Consider the following 16,625-nt stretch of genomic DNA (forward strand, 5'->3'; position numbering starts at 1 on the left):
CAGACTCGGAACAAGCTTCTCTTTCTCTGACTGTTTCCGTCTCACTCACCTCTGAACGCTTTTCATTCGGAATGAAATAAAGCTGTTTGTCGTGTCTTCATGATGAAATATCCTCGATGGAAGTGTGAGGTGAGTGATGCTGATCATTGTGTGGATATAGAGATATATATCTCTGGTGTAACCCACTGAGGATGTGTTTGTGTGGTTAGAAGCTGAAATATTAAGACTCGTGTTTAGGACAGCAGTGATATTAACACTGGCCAGAGATGCATCTCACAGTTAGTTATATGACTTGGTTTGTGAGATCTATCGACTAGATTTCACTTTCAGTCAGTCATTTTCATTCTGAACGTGTCTCGTTTTATTTCGCGTATTTTTTCAGTTTGATGCCTGGTTTTGTATCTCATCAGTGTTTCCAGAGTCTTTCCGGTTTTAATAGAGTTTGATGAAGATATAGACCGATAGAAATGTTACACGCACTTCAGGGTTAAAAATTGAAAAAATGTCTTTATATTTTAAAATGAAACAATATATTATTTGACAGTTACACCTTCGTGAGCCATCAATGTGAATTTATTTTATTTAGACTAATTATAGAATTACAGACTCCACAAAACTGCTGGTCCCTACAGCTATGTACAGATGGGAAGATCAAAAACAGGGTTATCTGCCGTTTAAAATATTGTGTTGATAATTATCAAATATATGATGTAAATGGCATTTAAAACAAAACTGAATAAAATTCTAAAATATATAAGGAAAGTAGTGTTCCCCTGGAGTCACTGATGTGAACTGCTTTATTGTTAGGGAACTGTAAAACACTAAAATACAAATGGATTACACGACTTAATGTAGTGAGTATACCATGACTGACAGCATGTGGTTAGATTCCTTGCTACAGACATACTAGAAAATACATGTTTCATGAAACTTGTCACTCGTGTCACCACCTTTAACAGGTCAATAAATGCATAAAAGAGACAACAAAAAACAACAACAAAAATCAAGCTGTCATTTATGTGTATTCATAAAGTCAAAAGGTAATCTAATAATGTGGACTAAGTTTAAATGTTAGGAAAATAAAAACATTTTATGACATCTTGCCATATCAAAGGTGGATATTTCTGTAGAATTACCCTTCTATAAATATATATTTGTCCATTTTTTGGAAGTACATTTTAGAAATATACAAATATTTTTAGTTAATGAATAGCCTTTATTTTAATCTCAGAAAATAGATTGATATGCCACATTTGAAGGAAAACTTTATTGTCTGGAGCACATTTTAAAACAAAATAAATGAAGTCTGTAAGACTGGAAATCTGTTTTCTTGCCATACATTTTTAGCTATATTTTAGTGTATGAAGGCTGAAAATAAATATACTTTAAATGTCAAAAATAAGTTCCATCCAGCTTCAGTGTTTACATCAGTATGTGTGGTATATATGTGTGTGTGAGGATGTTAGCTGTGTATAGCTGTAAACCAGAGGTTGAGCTGCGGTCTGAGGACAGCAGGTGTGTGGACGCTCCGCAGTTATCTGTCAGCTCTCTGTGATGGAGACGTCTCGTCCGTTTCTGTGTGATTCTGAAGCTGTTCCCATGAACACAGTGAGGGGAGAGGAGAAAGATCAGAGGACCAGCTGGAAACTCCTTTACCCCTTCATAGAAAAACATTACGCTTTTGTCTCGGACTGTTTCCAGGAATTGAAGACCGGCGAAATGATTCTGAATGTGTCTTCTGTTCCTCTGGAATCCCTGCATGCTCTGCTTACATAATACACACTGCTTTAGAAACACATCTAATCTTATGAAATGCATCACATTCGACAATATAGTTACAGCTTTGACTCTGCAGACCCCATAACTAACAGAACGTTTGATTATTTGTGTGTGTGTGTGTGTGAGAGAGAGAGAGAGAGAGAGAGAAAAAAAGAGTGTGTGTGTGTGTGTGTGTGTGTGTGAGAGAGAGAGACAGAGAGAGAGAAAAAAAGAGTGTGTGTGTGTGTGTGTGTGTGTGTGTGTGTGTGTGTGTGTGTGAGACGGTTGTGTCTAACAAGCACCCTTCACATCTGAATATAACACGACCCCTTGCAAATTATTCAATGGATTTATACTGTGTTTTGATTCTGAAGTGATTTTTTTATAGTGTAAACCACATTAAAATCTTTAAGTATAATACCTCCGAGTTATTTAGGGTCTGAGATATTAGATGAAGATTTATATGAGCTCACATCAGAAAGAGCTGACAGTAAAACAGGAAAGAAGCCATATTTACTAGGAGTGTTGGATGTGATGTAGAGTAAAGAGGCTGATCCATCAGAGCTGTCAGAGTCATGTGTAAAGTGAGTTACATGCACTCATCCTTCTGGGAAGCTTTGGAAGTCTCTGGTTCTCCAGGGATGCTAACAATCAGTCGGTTTACTGTAAATCATCTCATCACAGCCGTTGAGTCCATACTCTCACTTCAGTTATTAATGAGAGAAGCACCTGCAGATGTAAACTCTTCTGTTATCTTCTGAGGAGAATTACTGCGTTTGTGTTCGTCACATTAAAGCCTTTACGTTTGCCATCTCCCGTCCTCTGATGAACCTCTGTTTGAGCATGAGCTCCAGGCTGTTACACAGCATCTACATGACTGAGGGTCCACATGACGCCAATCATGACGTCAGTTCTTCAGACTCCTCTCTGGACCACTTCTACTAGAACAGGAAGTAGATTAAAGATCAGGATGAGTGTGTTTCTTCATCAGGTTTGTAGAAATGTAGCACTGCATCAGTGTCTCATCAATGGATGCTCTGCAGTGAATGGGTGCCGTCTAAACATGATAAAAACATCACAATAATCCACAGCACTCCAGTCCATCAGTTCACATTCTGACGGCACCCATTCACTGCTGATGAGCAAGGGTTGGTAAGTGAAAGGCTGAAGGTTTGATCCAGGAACAACACAATAAAGTCGCTCTAGAGCTGAAGAACCGAAGCCGTCTCTGGTTCTGACCGGTCTTCATGATCCGAGTCTGTCATCTTCAGTCTCAGATAGATGTCTGGTTTTAATGTGAGCCTCAGGGTTCGTCTTCAGTCTAAACCTGCTCATGATAAACAAGCAGCCAAGGCTTGGTTTTTATAGACTGTAAGTGATGAAATAAAGATAAGGATGATGACTGAACTACTCATCAGGTTTCTCACAGTGAATGAAACGCTTGATGGTTAGTGTGTAATTATAGACAGATCACACATCGACACTGTTTTTATCATCAACTCTCGCCAGATTTCATGTCTTCTTCAGTTCACACACATCAGCTGTCATCATACAGCTTCCAGTGTTTGTTCAGAGATGATTACTTCGTTTAATAAAATTAGTCTTACAGATCTCGGTAGCTGCGAGTGTTGAAGAACCGTGTTATTACTGTTACTCACTGCTTTAATCCACATTAACTCTTGAATCGAATTACTGCGTTCAAAAGCAGTTCTGGAGCCGTTCACACTGATTTAACGAGCTTGATCTAAAAATGCGTCTCTAAAACTCAAATAAGTTTTTTTTTAATGGACCCTTTGACATTTCTGAGGTTCTGAGATCAGAGATTTATATAGTGAACGCAGACTGCAACAAATAGTTCACATTTGCATCTGTAGTAAAAGACTTAATAAAAGGAAAAATATATCGGAGGATTAGATTAGATCGGTCAGAAGACAGAAATATCTTCCATGAGCTGTGTCTCTCAGAAACACTCACTCAGCAGTGTTTACTAGTTTAGCTGCTGAAGATACTGAGGCAAGAAAACTAATAACAGTTCGAATTGGACCTTAAAATGGTTAAAAATAAGCGATTAAACCGCAGAAATGTTTTAACCACAAAAAAAAAACGCATTTCTTTCTCTTATATCAGTTATATTAGTGTAACTGTGTAAACATGTTATTAATAAATATGTACAGACAAGCAGATGAGTCCAGGATACGAATACAACGCGTTTAATAATGCCTTAAGCGTTTTCTTCCGTAGCTACTAAAGAAAAGAACATCGACGTGGATGAATTAAAACAGTGTTTTATTATGTAGGGTACTCTGCTTATCTGAAGGCTATATAGTATGATTTATTAATAATTTGTTTACTGAGTTTAGTGTAGTTTAAAACACTGTATTGACGCATTAAGCCACGTTTAGGATTTTAGAATGTCCCTTGTTTCATACAGAGGCAATTAATAATTGTTCAAGTTTTCAGACACGTGCACACAGCACTGTATCATGTTAAAGTGTTACTGGAATCATGTTCAGGCAGATGTATTAGAAAGCACGAGCTGAACATGAACATATTTCACCTCCTCTCTGTGTCTGTGATCGGAGGCAGATGGAGAGACTCCTGCAGAGAATCACACACAGAGCAGACTCCTGCAGAACACGACAGATCGAGTCCGAGGCTCCTCTGTCACATCACATCAGATCACGACATGTGTATGATATCTGTATATCCAGATTATCTTTATCCGCATGCATGCTCACATAAAGCCATAGGACTATATCATATATGGAAAATATCAACTGATTGTTTATAAAGTTGCAAAATGTAACTAGCTCTAATCTGATAAATGCGATTAAAGGCATAACATGAAATTTTTTTGTTATAAACATTAGTATCATGACTGATTTCTGTTAATCTGCTTTGAAACAGTGTGGATCGTGAAGAGAGCTGTAGAGATGAATATGTGGCTGTATGATACACGAATATAAAGAGGTTGAGTTTGTCCTCGTTCGACCTCAGAGCAGTGCGCATGCGCACCGACCGTCTGCGTCTCCCGCTCAGACCTGACGAGAGCTGCGAGGAGCGAGCCAATCACACACACACACACACACTCACACACACACACGGGCTGATTGCATAAGCAGCACATTATAAAGCTGCTCATTTCTACTGAAAATGAAAACGCTGAGTTGCCGGAGAGACAGACGGGACTTTATCTCCCATGGCAACCGACACGTGACCAAATATCAGACACACTTTACCTGCTCTGATGTTCTCGTGTCCACACAGAAATACAGACACATAAATGCATGTTAGTGCATCAGAATATTCTGAATGCAGAGACAGAAAGCACTTGTGCAGCACATGCTTCTGAAGTCATCAGTCATTCTGTCTGCTTGTGTGAAACCGTTTCTGATGTGCAGCAGATTGTGTTACACATGATACTGATCAGTGAGGGCACTTCATAGGGCGCACATGTTGGCCTTTGACCTCCTGGAATCTGGCCCACGTTTGTCAGTGTGTGTGTTCGGGGAAAACACGTCTAAATATATCTGAAATACTGAGTGTATCTGGAAGATGAACACTTCAGCTGGAGAAGATGAGGTTTTCTCTTTAAATGTCTGTGGAGAAACATTATTATTTAAAGCAGCTGCAATTATTTCTGTCCTAACTTATAAATTCTGGTGAAATTCTTTAAGATTCAAATACAGGAAAGTGAGAGGAAGTTCCAGAGTGAATCTGAATGTGCTGCAGTGTGAGATGTGAGGCGTTCATGGTATTAATATCCTGTGTTTGAGAGCGGACTGAAGTGGTGTTATATTTGCATTCCTGTCGCGGTGAGAACCTCCATGAACACAGAGAGGAACCCTTCGAAGAACACTCGATGGTTTGAAAGAGTTACACTGAGATCTGGAGCGGGATTTACCTGGAAATGATTTTCACTCACAAATAGCAATTCCACTAATCAGTTTAAAGAAATGACAAGTGACTTGTTGAGTTAAACATATCACGTTTAAGTAGAAGAATCTAAGTGAGATTGTACTCCAGTAATCTTTATTTAAATTTTTTGGGGTACATATTTGGTACATGGTACAATAAGTGTTCATTTGGTAACAAACTAACAATGAGCAATTCATCTGCAGAATTTATTCATCTTAGTTAATGTTTATCCCAACTTTTAGTTCTACATTTTTATGTCAAAAGTTGTGTCTGTTAACATTATTTAATGCATTTATAATGAAATATTATTAGTTCATGTTAAGTAATTTTACCATATGAGAACCTATTGAAAGTGTTACCCATATTGTACTTTTTTACATTCACAACGTTACATTGTGGTAGGTTTCATCTTTTAATTTTTAAATGTATCAGTTACTTAGTCGTCATTGCAATGTTTTTGCATTCGCATCTATGATCTAACACTTCAGTGACTAACAATTATTCTGGTGTTTTCTGTCTAGACTCTTTGGTCAAAGTGTGTCTAAGATGAGGAGTATGACTGAGACCGAGGGTTTGTTCAGAAGTTAATGCAAGATTATTCAAATGTTTCTGCGGGAAATTAAAGGCTTCGATTGTTTTGTGCTGAAAATCAGCTTACAGACTTTGAGCTTTCTGGCGAACATTACAAATAACAGTCATGAGGAAAATTCAAGAGTTTGAAAAGTGTTTTTTGCAGGTGGATATACTCTATAGAAACTATTCTGAAAGATGAATAGCTGGCTATTTAGATCAGATCAATTTCAAACTAGCATTACACACTCTCAGAAGTCTGTTTATTCATACTGGTTTACGATATTAAATAAGTGCCTGTTTGGAAATGTTTTCATGATGTGAGAATGTAGATAGTCACTGTGACACAAATAAATCAGTGCATATCTCCAGAGCGAGTGTTAGAAGCAGTAACAATAAAATAAAAGCTGATGAGACTGAAATGAGGGGTTACAGGCCTTTCATTCCAGCTCTCTGAGCTCGTTAAATCAAGCAAAGCTCTTCCACAGAAGAGAAATACACTCGCTCGGGACTCCTAGAATCGACCAGTTACTCAAGAGACTACAGTTTTGTTGTACGTGTCAACACATTCACACTCATGTTTATAGCTTTCAGTTTTGCAGTGTTTCTTCACGTGTGTATCTCATCAGAGCATTGGCAGATGGAGTCAGTGGAGCTGCAGTCATGTGGTGATAAGACTGAACCACACACACACACACACACACACACACACTGCCCCAGAACTCATCTCGCTGTATACAGTGGCACACGAGGAATGTGTGCATCTTTGTACAAAACGCAGAACCATTGAGTTTGAGAGAAGAATACACATAGAGTCTCGTGACTGTGAGAATATCAGATGTGTCCTCTGCGACCGCGACCGCCGGTTTGTGTGAGCGGAGCAAGGGACGCTGGGAATCGGAGGATGATGATGACAGCTCGCCGGTGACCGTCTTCATGGTGTTTCATCAGCGCTGGACCTGAGCCACATCAGTAAGCCTGTGCATCACACTGGGTGATTTTCCAGCTCGCTGTCCTCAGATAAACCCAGCGCCGCTGCCAAGAGCCAGCTCGCTTTACAGAAGGTAACTGGGTTACAAGCCAAGCAGACAGAGGCCTAGAGAATAAATCAATCATTCCTGAAGAACACTCATAAACACACACTAAACTGAGAGATGCAGATCCGGACGGGGTTCGTGGATCACAATCTCAATCTGACTTAATTACACAGATGCTATGAAACTGAACTGAGCTGGAGGATGACATCACTGAATTCAATGATGAAATTCTGAGTGTTTAGTAGTGTCCTTCTGCGTTATTGAGACACTATTATCCTATTTAATACTGTAAAGTGCTGTGACACGATCTGTATTGTTAAAACCGCTGGATAAATAAAGGAGACTTGACTCAGACGAGAATAAAGATGTTTCTGAAGGACTGCAGTCGAGATGATGAAGATGTAGTTCTGATTTAGCACTGCATCCCTCTGTTTGGAACACAACAGACTCTCTTAAATTGAGTGAAGAAACAAGGTTAAGCAACACACGTTCGGCAGAATGAACTCATGACAGTCAGAAGAACAGAGAGAATAAGAAGCTGCTTCCATGGAAACACCGTAATCCGGTTTACAGAGAGACGCCGCTTTCATCTGAAGACCGAGACGACGCATCTAGACACACAGTCTTGTTCCTCTGACATGATTATGTGTTCACTTTATCCTGAAGAATGCCACAATGAAACCAGATTATTTTGTAGCTTTCACAAATACTCAGATATCTCAACAGCCTGAATGTGTTTGGGTAGAATCCATTAAAAACTATAACGGAAAGAAGGGTTTGTTTCTCCTGAAAGAGTCTTGAGAGTGAGTTTCATCATAATCTGAAAGCTTAGTTTGTCTCCGTGTGAGGATACAGCAGAAGACACTGGAAGGGTTTTACACAAACTCCAGACACAAAACAGAACTCCCAGTGTCCTCCTAAAACGCCTCGTTAAACACGCCCCCACATCTCTACATCACTGTGTGGGAAGATTTACATAACGCCGCTTAAATGTTCACACAAAGAAAGAAGACATCTCTGTTTCTGCTGCTGTCGTGTCCTGGAGAAGCTGTGTTTCTTTGTGAAAGCAAAACTACTTTGTTTGATCTTCCGAAAGAGGACACAACTAGAAATCAGTGCTTATGTTGTATTTCAACCCTGTTCCAGAACAAATCAACCCAGATATTCAGATGTGTGCTGCACAGTTTACGGAGGACGAGGACTGTTTCCTACACTGCGTCTGTGGCTTACGTGCAGACGGTCTGCTGCTTCTGACTCACAGTCTGTAAGTACATTAATAATATTGAAATAATTTATCACTGATGATTCTAACGTGAGTCTTGAGCAGTGTAGAGGAGGCTTGTTGTTAGTGGTTTCTGAGATCACAAATACAGACATGGTTTTATGTTTATGCAGCGCGATACGCAACACGTAAAAACACAGTATAAGTCTTTATAATCAGTAATTATGTCCGCAGTGGATCAACAAATGACTCGTTTGTAATGGGTTTTATTGGTTTCGTCTGGTCTGATGACATCAATGTAAAAAAAAAAAATTTTCAAAAGAGTTGACCCTTAAGACTGGTGTTGTTCCCCAGGGTCACATGTAGAGTTTACGTGCACATTTGCAAATAAGAGATGAATATAATGCATGAAGCGCCGCTGTCCTTCGCTGGCATCCGTCACAGACGTGCTCCTGTGGATATTCACATGTAACATACACCGCGCACATGAACACTCACTCTGTACTAATAGTGTGTCCTATTTTCGTCTGGCTAAATGTTCTTTGAACATCATAGAATGCCTTCTGAACTTCTGAACTTAACCTGCAACATATTTAAAGCGCTATATGATACAGGGTGCAGAATCTTACATGTTTAGGTTGAAAGGTGATCCAGTAAAGCAGCGGCTGTTTTAGATCATGTGTGAGAAACAATAACTACATCAACACTAGCAAAAAAATACAATAAATAACACTGATTATTTAAGGAATGAAACAAGTGACTGTCTTCATGAGAGAGAGTCATCGGAATCATTCATTCAGTCAGTTTCTTAAAAAACAATGATTTATTGATTCATGAATTCACAAGCTCTCGATTCAGTTTGATTAAATTCCATGTTGTCTAGAGTTTAGACTTATTTAATTTATTTTAAAATAGACTTATTTTAGCACTTATTCTATCAGTGTCCTGCAGCACAGAAGCAGCATCAGTGTCTCAGACGGATATTTGGAGAAATACACAACAATACACTGTATGAGTCACAATTATACATTTCTCTTTTATGACAAAAATCATTAGGATATTAAGTAAAGATCATGTTCATGAAGATATTTAGTAAATCTCCTACTGTAAATATATCAGAACTTAATGTTTGATTAGTAATATGCATTGCTAAGAACTTCATCTGAACAACTTTAAAGATGAATTTCATATAGTTTCAATTCAGAACTCTGCCAAATATCGTCCTATCCTAACAAACCATACATCAATGGAAAACTCATTTATTCAGCTTTTATGAGATGCATAAATCTCAAATTCAAAAATGTACCCCTGTTGTCTAGGGTCACATTTAATGCATAATATATATTACATAAGGTTATTTTATTCTCCAGCACTGGAGTATAACAGACCCTCCCCGCAGCTGAGAGTGCATGAGCAGTTCTTCTTCTGTTTCGGTTAAATAAAGCTGCTTTCCACTGCCAAGTTAACAATGCTGTGTAAAAAATGCAGTGTAGAAGCCAGAGTGAATTGTGCCTGTTCTGATATTAAGATTCAGTATCAAAGTACAGCATTAAGCAGCATTAAAGAGTGTGTGTAAAGACCCAGTGTGTTAACAAGCCACCAATAGAAGGCGACCAATTACCTCCAGAAACACACAGGGGCCATCACAGTTTCCATTATAACCAGTTAAACCATTACCCATTCTGTGATAGTTTCTGTGGTCTGTTTGTTTGTCTCAGCAGGGCAGAATGCACCGATGACTGAAATAGTGCCTGAAGGAGCCTCTGGTGACGCGCGCCGGTGAATGCGCAGTGGTTTGCGCGCGTGATCCGGAAGATCGCAGGGTCTTCAGATGATCGACTGACGCGCACTCATTCAGATCAGAGCGTCAGTGCGCTGCTGCAGCTCCTGAAGAGGACTGACGAGAACTTCTGAAGACACCAAGACTTTCAACATTAATAGCAGACGCTTCGATCTTAAAGCGCACTTGTTTGCGCTGCGCTCGGTGCTCGACGGAATCTCATCTCGGAACATGAGTGATGCGCCTGTGTGTTTGGAGGCGGAGTGACTCACTGACACTCATTCATCACATAAAAGGGAAGTTGAGCAGCTGAACACCAGAAACTCTTCTGGGATCGATCATGAATGCGTCGAAGGCGCTGAAAAACGCGCTGGCGTGCTTGGTGATCCTGCCGCGCTTCCTCGTCGCCGCGTTCATTCTGTGGTGTCTGGATTTTCTGTGCGTGAGGAAAAGAGTTTTGTTCCATCTGAGGAGTGAAGATGAGGAGGAGGAGGAGGAGGAAGACCCTCCGCTGTGCATCTCCGACAACAGCCGCATGTTCAGCTGGGAGTCGCTCAAAGCGGTGTTCCACGGACACAAGCTGGACTGGCTGAAGTCCGCGCGCCTCGGACACGACGCGCCCAACAGTGCAGTGGTTCCGCTCGCCGACGCGACGCGCAGACGCGTGCTGGACTTCGCGCGCGCTCACAGGCCGCTGGTGCTCAATTTCGGCAGCTGCAGCTGACCTCCGTTCATGACGCGTCTCAAGGCGTTCCAGCGGCTCGTGCTCCGGTACGCGGACGTCGCCGACGCGCTGGTGATCTACATCGAGGAGGCGCACCCGTCCGACGGATGGGTCAGTTCCGACGCTCCGTATCAGATCCGCAAGCACCGGAGTCTGGAGGAGCGGCTGAGCGCGGCGCGGCTGATGGCACGCGAGGCTCCGGGCGTCGCGATAGTCGCCGACAGCATGGAGAACTCGTGCAACAGCGCGTACGGAGCGTATTTCGACAGACTCTATATTGTCCAGGACGGGAAGGTGGTGTATCAGGGCGGCAGGGGACCGGAGGGTTACCGGATCTCCGAGCTCCGACACTGGCTGGATCAGTACCGCACGCGGCTGCGCGACGCCGTGATCCGCGTGTAAACTGACGCGACTTTAACAAGCTGTGTTTCAATCCACCTGTCTTTATAATATTGTACCAGATGGAGACGCCAAGATGCTCATAGATTATAAAAACGTATGCGCACAGTTGGATAGGACAGACTTTACGCATATAAACTGTGATGAAAGCGCTGGATAAACTGCTCCATGCGCACTGATAGAGTCACGAGACCTGGACTAACAGCTCAGATCTCCTTCACAGCTTCTGAAATCAAAGTAAAGAGTAAAGTCTGTGGTCCAAGTATTTCTGTAGAATTGTCTCAAACCACTCACAGCGTTTATTGTGTTTCTTCTGCTGCTCTGAGACATTCATCAAATATCAACATCATTATATTCAGTGGCTCGACTGCTGTTTACCAGGAAGAGATGATTGTGTTCCCTCTGACTCCTTGGGTTTAAACACTGCTTTATTCACTAATGTTTAATGTGATGTTCCAGTGTAAGGCAGATTCGAATCTTTGGATGGAGACACAGCTCAGGTTTCCTCTGATGAACTAATGTGAAGATTGAAATGTGAAGTGGACTGAAGTCGGTCACTGAGTGAATCCGCTGTTTCAGAGGCGCGCGGTTATTGTTCTCCTCCAAGTGTCCAGATCCATGTCCAGAGCAAACATTACATTAAGTTCACTCTCTTTAACTCAGTGCTGTCGAATTAATATACGAATCAAACTATCTGCTAAAATAACCTCGAGTGAAATAATAAGAGAGTCGGTTTATTTCTCATAACAAACCCCTGCGCTTTCCTTCAAAAGAGGGTTTTTTTCTTTATTTTGAAATGTCATTTTTTATATTAAATAATGTGTTGCAAAAAGTGTTATCTAGCACGATGTAAAATGAATGCATCTGTAAAGAACAGTAGTAATGTCCACCGGAAGTCTCTCAGCTCGTGCTCGGTCTGCTCTCGAGCGCTTCTTCGTGTCTTCTTCTGTAGAAAGGGTCTTGTGTGTAGATGCTCTCTCTCTCTCTCTCTCTCTCTCTCTCTCTTTCCCTCCTGTATTTTTTGTGAAGGTCGATTTTTAAAAGGTTCACGACCAGAAGATCGACACTGATGTCTAAATTACAGGACGAACACATGTACATTATTCCTTTATATCAAAGACGTTTTGTAATAAAACATTTCTCCGGAGGTGTGTGTTCGTGTATCTGAATTACACACTGCTTCAGTGACATGAGGAAGATCATCTTCAGTTCTGAATCATCATATTTCACACTCAATATTCTGTCAGGTGTCTCTACTGAATCCTTTGATTGAGGTTCATTATAAATTAAGGCTTATTTTCTGCAGAGAGATTTTTACAGTAATATCATTAACCGATGTACACAAAACATAGATTAAACCAGGCTCAAGTGCAATCTGCTGCAAAACAATGTTTAAACCAAAAAAAAAAAACTATTCTGAAACAGCATCTGAGACCATCCACATGTGTCCTGCAGCACAGAAGCAGCATCAGTGTCACACAACAAGAAATACACAACAACACACTGTATGAGTCACAATTATACATTTCTCTTTTATGACAGAAATCATTAGGATATTAAGTAAAGATCATGTTTCATGAAGATATTTAGTAAATCTCCTACTATAAATATATCAAAACTTAATGTTTGATTAGTAATATGCATTGCTAAGAACTTCATCTGAACAACTTTAAAGATGATTTTCTCAATATTTAGATTTTTTTGCTCCCTCAGATTCCAGATTTGGAGTTTGGAAAATTTAATTGGCCCTATAATGATTATACGTGATTATGTGAAAAAAAGTCTTAAAGGGACAGACTGTGATCCTTCTGTCACTCGTGTTGTTTCAGACCTGCATCAGTTTCTTTCTTCTGCTGAATGCAAATATATTTTGAAGATTGTGAGACACCAAACTGTTGCTGGTAGCCACTGACTTCCATTTTATTTTTATTTTCCCTAACATGGAAGTCAGTGAGGTCAAGCTGCTGGGCCGCACCGTCTCTCCATCAAAGGCTAAATGTCTTTCTCAGTTGCTTGGTTACTGTTCTCCATGAGAAACTATTCAGATCTGTGACTTGTTTGTTCTTTTATTGGAGGAAGAGTTTCTGAGCTGAGAGGAATGATGACTGAGCTTGATCTGCTCTTCTTGTGTTGTCACATGTAAGAGATTTCAGGAGCTGATGCTATTATTCACATCACGGATCCGTCTGTGTGTCCCGAACTCAACCCTGACACACACACACACACACACACACTTCTCACCAAATCCACTTCACAGCAGATCATGACATCTGTCCATCAATCCATTATGTGTGAGATCTGTGTATTATTGTAGATAATCGTCCACTTCCAGAAGAAAGAGTGGCGTATCAGTGTAATGCAGACCATCTGGAAGATCTCGCAGCGCTTTATATTCAGGGTTTGTGGTCGTATGTGACCAGCGCTGCCAGGGAACCACTTCAGCATTTTAACATATTACTCCCATCATGCACTTCTCCAGTGGGAATTAGCATGAGCGCTAAAGCCCTGTGCCCTGGCGTCATCAGCGCTTCCATGTTATTAAACATCATTTATCTGAGGACGAGCTCTGCTAACAGACGCCCACTTCATGAAAACACAAAGAAAGGCATGACGCTGATGTGACGCTAAAACAGCACAATCAGATCATGAGCTTAACTTGAAAACTTTAGAGCTGACCTCAAGTCACATGTCTCACACAAGGAAATGTAGCATGTTTGACGTGTTCCAGATGAATGTTATGTTTCTCAGTGGAACTAAAGATTCATGTTTAACTGGTAATAATCGAGTGAGTCTGTAATAGCCTCAGAAATGATGTATTAGCTAGATAAGACTAGACTGAACATGACACTGTCTCATCAATGGATGCACTGCAGTGAATGGGTGCCTTCAGAATGAGAGTCTGATAAAAACATCAATAATCCACAGTCTAACTGCACTTAAAGCCTGCTCACATCAGTGTTCAGTTGTTGTTTCCTGATGGACCAGGGCCAGTCTGACCTGCAGAAGATCTCTGAGCAGCACATGTTTGTGTCAGATAACTGTCTGTGGTTCAGATGGAGTCAGACGGGGACACAGCTTGATTAGATTCCCGTGCTCCGTCACCTCATCTGCTCTCTCTGTGCACGACCGCAGACAGAAACACCTCAGCTCACAACAACACACTGAGATTCATTCTGCAGAAACATCCACCAGTCGTGTGTGCGGTGTGCCATCAAACACAGCCATGCGTTTATTAAGATTACTGGAGCAAACGTCAGAATCACTGTTTCTTTATAATAGTTGTAGTGAAAATGATTCTGCAAGTTTCCTAACAAGGAAACACCAGAAAAAGACACAGTTTTCTTTTTCTGTGATGCGTTCTTTTCTCCACCAGTGCTAGTGAAATGTAAGATGATAACTGCACAGATTGCAGTGTTTAGAGGCGGATGCAGACACACGTTCATGTAGAGAATCACGCACTGCATAAAAACCAAACCAAAGTCCAGAAGGGCCTTCAATTAAAGTGTGAAATTAAATTTCTACAATGTTCCTCTCAGTAAGTAAAAGGTGTTTTCCTCATAAGAATGCATGAAGGAAAGACACAGACCTGCTGTTTTCTTGCTTGTGAACAGCGAGCCGCTTCACTGAACCGATTGAAGTATTCCTAGAAGCGTTTTGTTGGCAGCGGTTAGCCTTGCTTTCTCTCGTTTGGACATTCATGGCTTTCTGAGGTCAGAGGTCATGCTTCATTAAGGGCTGTTCATCTACAGAGAACACGATGACCTCTTGTTGACCTCTGGAGCCCGGGGTCACAGTCCAGACGTGTCAGAGATCACGTTTTTAACACGTTCATGTGAGATCAGGCACACAATCCTCTCTCTGTGGACGCTTCTCTGGGCGTCCGGCCCTTCTTCCACTGAGGACTCAGAGGTCACACGAGGTCACACGAGGTCACACGAGGTCACTGCGCTCATGTTTGCTCTCGCTTTGAGCCGGTCAGCTGGGGAATCAGACACACAAGAAGTTCTGAAGTGTAGTTCAGAGGATGACAAAACATGCCTTGACAAACATTTCTGGTTCCTCTTTGTTTTTGTTAGGTACAAGTGAATTTCTGTGAATTGTATTTCCAGTTCTGTTGTACTTCAGAAGTAAAACTGCAGTTCAGTTCATTTTCTTTGAGGGTTAGGGCTATATGTGTATCATTGAGATATTATTATGTTATATATTTTTATTGATATGAATCAAAAAAAAAATTCATTTTCATATTATTCATATTTAAAAATTATTAAATTGAATCATTTTGTTGTTTCTGTTTTTCTTTTATAAATGATACGAGCAGAGTTGGTGTGACAAGGCATAACATAATTTAACGTAGTTTCCTGTCATAGCTGTGCAAATATTCGTTTAAAAAAAAGTATCATACTGTAGCTTTTAAACGATTTCTTGTTACCCTCTTATTTTAAATCTGTATTTAACCTCAGAGTGATCTCGGAGTATAAAGAGCTGCTAAAGTCTGGTTTTGTGCTTCACAATTCAATTATTATAATCTTAATTCAAGTGATGAAGTATTCTGAAGATCTGACAGTGTTGAGTTCTTCTGTAAACCTTGATCCTAAATAATTAACAGTTCACAACATTTATTACAAATTTAGAAAAGCAATCAAAAAGTAATCAAATGTAATTATTTGAAATAAGTCACTGAAATAATAATTGAAAATGCTTATTACATTTTAAATTGGATTATTTGTAATCTGTAACCTGTTAAATTTCCAAAGTAATAATAATTGTTATTATTATAATTTATGTCTTGTGTTTACTATAACAATCCGCTGAGAAATAATGATCAGAATGGACTGAATAATGTGTAAATGACAGTTTTTCTCTCCAGTGTTCCTCAGCGTCTGGTTTCTGAAGCTCGTACCTCAGATGACCAATCGTGACCCACTTACGAGCGCGTGGGAGGAACCAGAGGATCATGGGTAACTAATCCATGACTTTCCTGCTTCCAGGTCAGAGCACATTAAAGCGAGCGCATCTAAAGCAGATCAGCGCTTGCCTTCATTTCCTCCACAGAAACATCATGAGGTCAGAGAAGCACTCATCTGTAAATCTGCTGGACCGCATCTGTCTTCCGCCGGCTCTGCTGACCTTTATTGGTAGGGTGTTTTAAAAGCATGTTTTATATTAACACTGGCATGAACCTTTCATCTGATGACGCTTGACTTGGAAAAAAAAACT

General features: G+C 40.5%; 1 protein-coding gene and 1 pseudogene across 2 annotated transcripts in view; one reads left to right on the plus strand and one right to left on the minus strand.

Moving 5' to 3' along the window:
- The window catches only part of LOC127976795 (mitochondrial basic amino acids transporter-like), a 289,596-nt gene that overhangs the window by 226,562 nt on the left and 46,409 nt on the right, over positions 1-16,625 (minus strand). Inside the window, exon 1 of one of the 2 annotated variants that reach the window (XM_052581470.1) lies at positions 5,258-5,267. The exons of the other annotated variant lie outside the window; for it this stretch is intronic. The gene's annotated coding sequence lies outside the window, so the exon portion shown is untranslated. Of the gene's footprint in view, positions 1-5,257; positions 5,268-16,625 lie in introns of those variants that run through there. 2 annotated transcript variants of the gene reach the window in all.
- On the plus strand, positions 33-12,555 carry LOC127976799 (thyroxine 5-deiodinase-like; annotated as a pseudogene).

The sequence above is a fragment of the Carassius gibelio genome, chromosome B17 (genome assembly GCF_023724105.1).
Source record: "Carassius gibelio isolate Cgi1373 ecotype wild population from Czech Republic chromosome B17, carGib1.2-hapl.c, whole genome shotgun sequence".
Lineage (NCBI taxonomy): Eukaryota > Metazoa > Chordata > Actinopteri > Cypriniformes > Cyprinidae > Carassius > Carassius gibelio.